The sequence below is a fragment of the Euprymna scolopes genome, chromosome 11 (genome assembly GCF_053919585.1).
Source record: "Euprymna scolopes isolate OS-2025 chromosome 11, ASM5391958v1, whole genome shotgun sequence".
NCBI classification, from domain to species: Eukaryota; Metazoa; Mollusca; class Cephalopoda; order Sepiida; family Sepiolidae; genus Euprymna; species Euprymna scolopes.
The window spans coordinates 129,199,803-129,209,518 of NC_136492.1; positions in this window are offsets into that span (position 1 = coordinate 129,199,803).

Consider the following 9,716-nt stretch of genomic DNA (forward strand, 5'->3'; position numbering starts at 1 on the left):
TGCCTTATTCCTAATAGGAGTCTCGAGCCCAAAAAAATGCATGTATTCACATGCACGTAAATACATAACCGCCACTATTGACAGCCACACCTGAATGCATGTATATCAAATCACAAATGCTGAATCAGTGATGTGAAATTATTTTGATACGTTAGTGTGTCTCTCTCTAATTCTTAGCTAAAAACAACAAAACGGAAATGGCCAATGTTTTTTTTTTTAAATTACTTCGTGATTTGTAAAGTACGTATATATTAAGAGTTCTTAAAATCATGATTAATTTGTAATAAAATATAAAAAAAATTAAAGATGTTAAAGGAGAGACGATGTGAGTCTGTCTTTGTTTTATCGTTACTACCATGGAAGGTGCTCGTCTGAACTCCAATCTCTGGTCCCCCCTCGCCAATCTTTCACGATAAACACGCCCCTAACTGAAACCACTGTCAAAATTTTCCCCACTCGTTATCTGTGCCAAAATCAAAACGTGCATTCCATGAACAAAGTTTCTCTCTTAGAAGTACACGCCTGTGGATCTTTGTTCCCGTTGCCTGTTTCCCAACTCACTACAACCTGGATGTCTTCAAGTCCAATGTAAACAAAGTCCTGATGAACCGCCTCCTTAAGTAAGACACTTTATCAAATCTCGAACACTAACGTACTGAATACATAATAACCCTTATCACCGAGTGGCTTATGGACCTTGAGAAGTGGTGACTACCTTGTAATTTAAAAAAAAAATAAATGAGCACTAAATTCAAATATATGACATTCAGGAGACGTTGCTTTATGTGTATACCCTTTATGTAAAATTTCAAAGGTTTAGACCAGAGATTTAAAAAAGATATAATTGGGTATTAAATTTGACCTCAATTTTGACACCTTGTCATATATTGTTTTAATCTCAAATACAAAAAATAAATGTCTGATTCATGTCCTAGTTCCTTACATCTAGACCTTCATGTGTTAAGACCCCGAATTGGCGGGGGAGTTTGCAAGAATTTGCAAAGCTTTTACCTTTTAACAGAGAAATGTTCGCACCCAAACTGATTAAAATGCTGCCAGCATGTCTGAATACCCCTTATGTAAAATTGCGGATGTTTAGACAAACAATTGTCTGAGTAGATAGCTAGAGACCGTAAATGTAAAATCTTTTGTATTTTAACATTAGGGGCAACTCCAATTTTGACGCAAGCGGATTAAAATGCTTGCCCTTTCTTTGAATACACTTTATATAAAATTCCAAATGTTAGACCAAAAATTTGCTGTGTAATTTGGTAGAAACCGAAGAGGTCAATAGTTTTATTATTATTTTACTAAAATGTTTACCCCTTAATATTTATTGTTTTAGTCTCAAATACACATAAAATGTTTGACCCATGTACAGGAAACCTTTATTAAAAATTTCAGGTGTTTAGACTCGAAATTTGCGAAGGAATTTAATGGATTTCTCAAAGGTTAATTCGTTGAATTTCGACTAAATTTTTGGTCGAAAATTAATTACTAATTAATTTTCCCGAATCTGGGTACACCTTGTGTCAAATCTCGTGTCGTTCAAACCAAAATTGTCAGAGGACTTTAGTAGAAAAATGTACACAAAGACAATTTCACTTTTATTGAACCATTTTCCGTTTTTTGTTCGTTGTTCAATTCTGAAAAGGTTTGTTTATCAACATGTTATAAAAACTTCCTATGAAACTACAGAGCTGTGTAACAACAAGCATTGATATTATGTAAAGAAGCAGAAGATATAAAGCGGAGGAAGTTTATATAAATTCGCACCGAAGCAAATTATAAAAACGTCCTTTATGAAGACAAACATAATGTTTAACAGTAATATATACAAATAACAACAAAGTTACGTTTGGTAATTAAAAAATATCATTTAAGGAAATAACTATTATGGTATATTTTATTTATGTTATGTTTTATTTTCTTCCAAAATAATCTTAGGAAAAGTTTATAACCTAAGAAGAATCACCGAATCATGTCTTAAAACATATAGAATTAAGACAATCTAAAGTTAACAAGGATGGATACTGCTGCCACGTCGTGGAAACAGCTGCTAAAAACAGTATATCCTGCCTTAACAGGGTACAAAATAGAATTCGTGTCTTAGTAAGGGATCCCCTTTTCTCTTCCCTGCTATCTCACTCCCACAGAAGAGACGTTGCGAGCATGTCTTTAATTTATCGTATTATCATTGTAAGTGCTCGTCTGAGCTCAAATCTCTGGTCCCCCTTCGCCAATCTTTCCCGAAAAATACCCTTTTAGCTGAAACCACTGTCAATAATTTTCCCCACTCGGTATCCGCACCTAAATCAAAACGTAGATTCAATGAAAAAAAAGTTTATTTCTTAGAAATACACGTGTGTGGAACTCTATTCCATTTGCCTGTTTCCCACCTGACTACAACTTGGATGATTTGAAGTCATACATAAAAAGTCCTGATAAACTGCCGCCCCCCTTTATCAAATCTCCATTACTAACGACTACCGCGATAATATCCAATTGATTACTGCACAGGCAATAACCCTTATCCCCGAGTGCCTGCCGGGTCTTGATAATAGTTTAAACCATGTAAAAAAAAAAACATGTAATCCGAGTACAGTACTCCTGTTACATATAATATTCAGCATTCATGAAATGCTGCAATAAATTTCCTTTATGTATCTGTATGATACAATATTTGTTTAATTTCTGTTTTCTGTTCTTCGTGATAATATGCGCCATTGAAAAAATATATTTTATTATTGTTGTTTTAAATTTGAATGATTTGACAATAGCTCTCGATAATTAGTAGCATATTGGCATTCATATTTTCTGTAATGTAGTTTCTACAAAAATTCAACTATAAAAAACATTATATACTGAGTAATGTGTTATTATAAGAACGGCTTAGAATTTCTTATCGCTTATCGTAAACAGCAATAAATATATGACTACAAATATGCTCCTTCGCATGTTATTAAAAATGTGTTTTTGTTATAATACTTAATTGTGTACGATTATTTAAATCTTGTAATGTAATACAACCCTTAATATACAGGACACATTTTTAAGATGATTACTTGTTCTGAAATTAGCGATATTAAGTTGCAATAGATAAAAAGGTTACATTCGTCTAATTGTAAGCAAGACATACAGACTTATTATTTTTATTAGATATTAGTTTTGCATGGTTTATATGAAAAATATATACGGAATGTACAGCCGTTTTATAATTATGTCTTCTGTTTCAAACATGAACGAAAGTAAGCATAGTACAAGGAACATGTGTTGGGTTCGCTGTTTTGCAGGGCTTATAAACCTATTGGCAGGTCGTTATCACGAGTGGGATTGCAGGCAGATGGCGCGCCAGGAGACGGGGAAGACTAAGTTACAGTCAAATAGATCACCCTGCCAGCTCGTTTCTCAAAAGATATTTGCTTAGAAGTGATTTAATATTTATGTCTGATTTTTTTCATTCCTTTCCTTGTCATCTGGAAAATGTCAGTCCGTTTTCTTACTTTTGCTTTTATAAAAATCGTTTCGGATTTTATTTCAGGTTCTGTATAGTTTAAATGACCCTCCCCTTACCTTCTGACATATAACTGTATATACTCCCTTTCTTTTGCGTTTTAATGTATTTAGACTACTCTAGGCAATTATATAAACACACACACACACACATATATATATATTAGCACATATATATATATATATATATATATATATATATATATATATATATATATATTAGCATTTTTTTTATTATTACATTTTCACCGAGCGTTCAGCGGAAAAGAGGGTGAAATATGAGAAACAGGAAGTTACGTAGCTAGATCTCTCTTCTGAGTTAAAGGGCGACAATCGAGTTAGGCTCAGAGTTTTAACTCCCACAATACTCCCTTCCTAGTTAGCTGGAAGCTAGAGAAAAAAAAATTGAGAAAAAGCATGCATATATATATGTTTGTGCGTGTGTCCACTGTATAGAGAAGGAGAGAGATGTGTTTTTATTTATTAAGTAGAAGGGTGTAAAGATAGTTGCGACGTTAAAAAATATAAAGAAAAAGTGTTCAAACTTGTAAAACTGTGGGATGGTCACAGGAATGACGTTATGCGTTTGAGTGGAGTCTATGAAGCGTGCGCAATGGTCAGCACGATGGGTTGAAGTTTGTTCGCGTTGGTCGCGAATGTGTCGACTACACGCTTACGGTCACAAGTGGGTCTGCGAGGAAATTTGTCCGTCCGTAGAGAGCGGGTCAACGTTGTTCAGGTGCTCGGGCGCACTCAGTGTTTTTTTTTCTTTTACACGGTGATTACCACTTATCAAGGCCCGGAAGCCACTCAGGGGTAAGGGTTATTGCAAGTACATTACGTTAGTGTGGAGATTTGATGAAGTGTTTACTTAAGGGGGCGGTTCATTAAGAATTTGTTAACGTTGGACTTGAACACATCCAAGTTGTAGTCAGGTTTGAAGCAGGCAGACGGAACAGAGTTCCACAGGCGTGCAGTTCTAAGAAAGAAGCTTTCTTCATGGGATACACGTTTTGATTTAGGCACATATATAGAGTGGGGGATTTTTTTACAGTGGATTCAGCTAGACGGGTGTTTTTGGGGAAAGATTGGCGAGGGGGGACCAGAGATTGGAGTTCAGACGAGCACCTGCAATGGAAATAACGATAAAACAAGGATAGGCTCGCAACGTCTCTTCCGTGTGAGAGAGGTTGCAGGGTAGAGAAAAGGGTCGGTACGGTCTGAACGTCCAGGATGAGTGTATCAGTGTGCATGATGCAGCGTACTCATGTTAGCTGGAGAACTTCGGTGAGGTGATGTGAATCGTTGTGAAATCCAGGAGTGTACAGTGTTTGGTGAACATCTTTGTGTTGGTTGTCGCGTTTGTTGCTAAAAAAGGTTTATATCCTGTGAGGTGTTACTGGAAAGGGTTTATATGCCGTGGAGAGGCTTGTTGTCGCTTTTTTTCCTTTCCATAATTGTGTAAAACTGGAGTTGAAATAGCGTGAGAGTTGCTATTTGAGTTTTGCAGTGGGATTGCTATCACACGTTCTCCATGACAAAATTGAAAGCTGAAATATTTTTTTTTATATTACCACATGGCAAAAGAAATATTTCGGTAAAGGTAAGATTTAAAGTTTTGATACGTAGCTAAAACGCGTGTGTGACGGAATGTTTTGAGACTTCGTCGTCCACAGCAAAATTTATGCATAAGTTCTGGCGTTTAAAATACGTGGAAAACACGTTGAAATTGCTATTGAAGTTGTTAGGAATTTCGTTCAAATAAGGAAGTAATTTTCGTTCTTTGTAGCAGTGGGTGCATGTCACTGGAGTTACGTCTGTGCTATAGTGTGACGTTCGTTCGTTGCAGGTGTTCGTTACATGTGCGTAATCATGTGCCTTCGTCGAAGTGTTTCTCGGCTGAGGTAAACAAGAACTGGTCCTCGGAAAATAGTTTTGTTGAACAAACTGATTATTAAGAATGAAGGCAACGGGAAAATCTGACCTTTTAGGTTCTCGAGGTCATATTTTGCTTCGATTATGATGGAGAAGAGAATAAAAAAGTTCGAGTTAAATGACACGAAAAGACCGTCTAAGAATATTTCAGGGAGCGCGTTATAATCAGGACGTCATTCAAATTATTTTCTTGATTGGATTATAACGGAAATGTGCATTGTTTTCGAGAAATTCAAATGGTCGTGAAAAATAGTAGTCCGTTGGTATCGCCGAAATTTTAACAGACATCGTTGTTCAAAAATACGCTTGGTTATAAAAATGTGAAAAGAATAAAATGCCTATATATATATATTTTTTTTATATGTGCGCGAATATAATTAAAACTTATTGTTCTGTTTTATTATTATTATTATTATTATTATTATTATTATTATTATTATTATTATTATTATTATTATTATTATTATTTAGGCTGCGACGAAACATTTTTTTTCGAGGTGATTTGTTTACATTTATCTGTCGACGAGTAGTAAGAAAAAAAGATGGCGGACGATAGATAATTGACGCACGTGTGTTTAGATGTAAAGTTGAAAAGGATACGAAACAGTTTTTTCTCCTTTTTTTTTGGAAATTGTGTTTTTTTTTCTTTTTTGAGTATATTTCGCTTATTATTTAATGATATAACGGAATGTTTCATTGCGACAGTGAGAACGTTTTAAAAGTTTTTGGTAACAAAGAGAGTCCAGCGTTCGTTAGGTCACGATTTGAAGAACCATCACGTCGGTTATCTACCAGCATGTTGGAGACAGGACGCGGTCTGCAGTGTGTTAGACGATCCCGTCCCCATGTTGTGTAATGATGAATGCATTTAATGGTAGAGGAATTGAAAAGACTAAAGGTCGCATAATGAAGACGAAAATATACCGTTATATATCAATGAAACAAATGCAAATTATTTGCATAAATATACAGGAAAGAGGATAGAAAAAATGAGAGCTCATTGAGAGATGTAGCGTTACTTGCGGTTGACTGGCTAGTCAGAACGCGGCGGTGGCTCATCTCCCCACCGGAGCGGTGTTTGTCACATCTTGACTGGTCGAGCGTTCAGCGGAAAAGAGGGTGAAATATGAGAAACAGGAAGTGACGTAGCTAGGTCGCTCTTCTGAGTTAAAGGGCGACAATCGAGTTAGGCTGAGAGTGTTCAACTCCCACAAATATCTCTTGCACTTTCACCAAATACAACGATAACCGTTTTAGTTGCTGTTGCAGCCTGAACATGAAGCTCGATTTCTGCTCTTATCAATATGTATAGATACCATAAACCTGCCATTCCTTCTGATGACGCACATTGCCATGATAACAAGTTAAGAGAATAGACATTTTTAGAAATCATAGCGCTTCACATTGATAAATGTCAGTGTATACTGCTCAGATTCCAAGAAAAATAAATGTTGTCGATTCACCCTTTGCAAGCGTGTAGAATGCTGAAAAATACAATGTCGATGAGGCCCTCTACACTGTGAGGGTCTCGATTCGATGATTATTGCTCTTTCTGCTCGTTAGATTTATTTCATATACTTATGGAAAGTTTATAACATATGAACACTTTTAAAATACCACAGGTGGCAATATACAGTACGCGATAGATGTATGTTACAGAGAAGAACCCACACATTTCGATCTCGTTAAGTGTACATCCAGAATTACCATTGCGTTGTATCTCCTTTTTGTAATTGCCATTATAGTTTGTTGGATCTTACCTTAATGCAGATAATCTTAAATGATCAGAATTGTTATACATACAGAGACTTTTCATACAACATTACCCGTACGTTTGTGTTTCAACATCATGCACTAATCTATAAATAATTGCAAAGTGAGGTCCTCCGTATAAAAAAAGGGGTAAACTACGTTGATGTCTAAGATAATTTATTTTATACTGCGAAAACATTTGCTAAATTATGTTTCTGTTATTTTCAAGATTATACTGTTATTTAATTAAATACTATCGTATGGTTGAAATGTTTTGTAAAAAGTGCGATCTTTGTCAAAATGGAAACTGATCATACAGTCATCTAAATACTTACAGTATTCCTCGCGGGATAACATTCGAATATTTTTGTGCCTAGTCAGGAAATGTATCGCAAATAAATGTCAAATCTGTGACATCTATTAGTATTGAGATAGGCTGAAGGTCGGTGCTTTTTTTTGCAATTAATAAGTATTATGTATTAGATATTCATTAATATACTTGAATGGATTGATTATTTTGTGGTTCGCAACCAAACAAATAGAATCTTCTATTTTAATTCATAAAAGGTAGAGTTTAGATTTTGTATATATAATTCTTACATAGACTGATGAATATTATTTAATTTTTATATGTTTTGCCATTTGGACAATCGGAATGATTTATAAAAACGGCATATTAAAATAATCATAGAATAGAAAGGTCGTAGAATTGTGACAGTAACTTCAGCTTCTGAGAAAAATACAAATTAAAACGACAAAAAGAGACAAGTTTCGATTAAACCCTTTACGATTATAGATGAATAACACATTATATTTGCAAATGTCTATGTCTATACGAGAGACCTGGTGTAAATAAATGATTACATTTTATGCAAGATGGATTGATAGTTCTAATGAATTTGAAAAATGATGCCGGCCATATTGAACGATTTTCAATTATCAAAAAGATATTAAATAACTATTTCCTTATCGCATATGAACATTTCTCTTTAATATTTAAATAGGAAAATGGAAGAATTAATCATTTTTCCTCCAGCTTTACTTTTAAACGGCATGTAATTAAACAACCGTAAGCGTAGCTGTTTTTAGCATGCACTCGTACGCGATTTCTACCCCATGTATATACACATATACATATACACATATACACGTATATCAAATTTAGAGTGCGGGAGAGATAGCATACTGACGCGCACATATGGTGAACGAAAAACATATTCGCCCCTCGGCAAAATAATATCTGGTAATTACATGTATGATTAAGTAATTTTTGTGGATTTATTTTTACAAACTCATAGCATTTTGTTTGCAGAATATTTCCAGCGTTAACAATATTTTTATATCGTTTCAGATTTTATTTTTGTGTTTTTTTGTATTCTCTAAACTATGATGTTCGTTTGAGATGGAATATAAAAAATTTCAGTCCTAGGTGACTCCATATTTCAACATTTTCAGTGCATATTAATCATGAACTAGTAAACACCGGATTAGATTTATAGGTACAATATTTTTTTCTCGTTAAGGCATTACTTCTATTGAACACTTTAAAGAATCTGTTTCTCATTGAATATGCCAATTGAAACTTAGTAATAATTACTTTGATCCAACCTTAAATGTAAATAAGTAGAAAAATCTATCTATCTATCTATCTATCTATCTATATATATATATATATATATATATATATATATATATATAAGTGAAAATGTATGTGTGTATGATTGTTTGGCTGTTAAAATCTTTCGAAAGACAGGACGAAAATTGAATAACTTGATAGCATATCAAAGCTCCATCCTTCGCTCGAATAATCGAAATATGGCCAAAGACGTTCATTTTTTTATCCCGAAATCGACAATTTTCAACAGGGGGAGGGTTAACAAAAACGGCTCTCTCGACCGGTTCTTCCGATGATTACGTCATGACCTGATTTACTTTAAATAGTTGAAAAACTGAACAAATTTCATGTACATCGCGTTAGGTCAGTTGATTTGCGCGTCGGTTCATTATCTAGACATTTTGAACTGGAATCGTGATGTGAGCTTTCTTCTTTTGTTTTCGAGTTTTTAAATTTAAATATTGAACCAGTTTTATTTAAGCCATTTTTCATGTAACGTTCGTTTTTCTGCTTTTTTATACTTCGCTTACCCACCCCCGACCACTCACCCCAAAACACCCGGGCACACATCGATTTTTTTTAAAATTTTAATATCGAAACAGGCGTATTTAAACCATTTTTCACGTGTTCGTTTTTTCTGTTTTCATGGTTCGTTCGTCTTACTTTCATTTTTTTTGTTTTTCCCCCCTTAAGTGTTAACGTTGTTTTCTTTTTTTACTTCGCTTATAACAAACAAACCTGGTCATTGACATTGTCGTCGTAACGCTCGACGACTTCCGGGCGCGCACCTGTCAATTTTGTTTTTACTTAAATAAATTAAAAATCTTTCAGTAACTCATTCTGGCTGGCCGATTTTATTTTCAAACTTCGCCTCAGAGCTTCGGGTTCGATCCTAGCACTG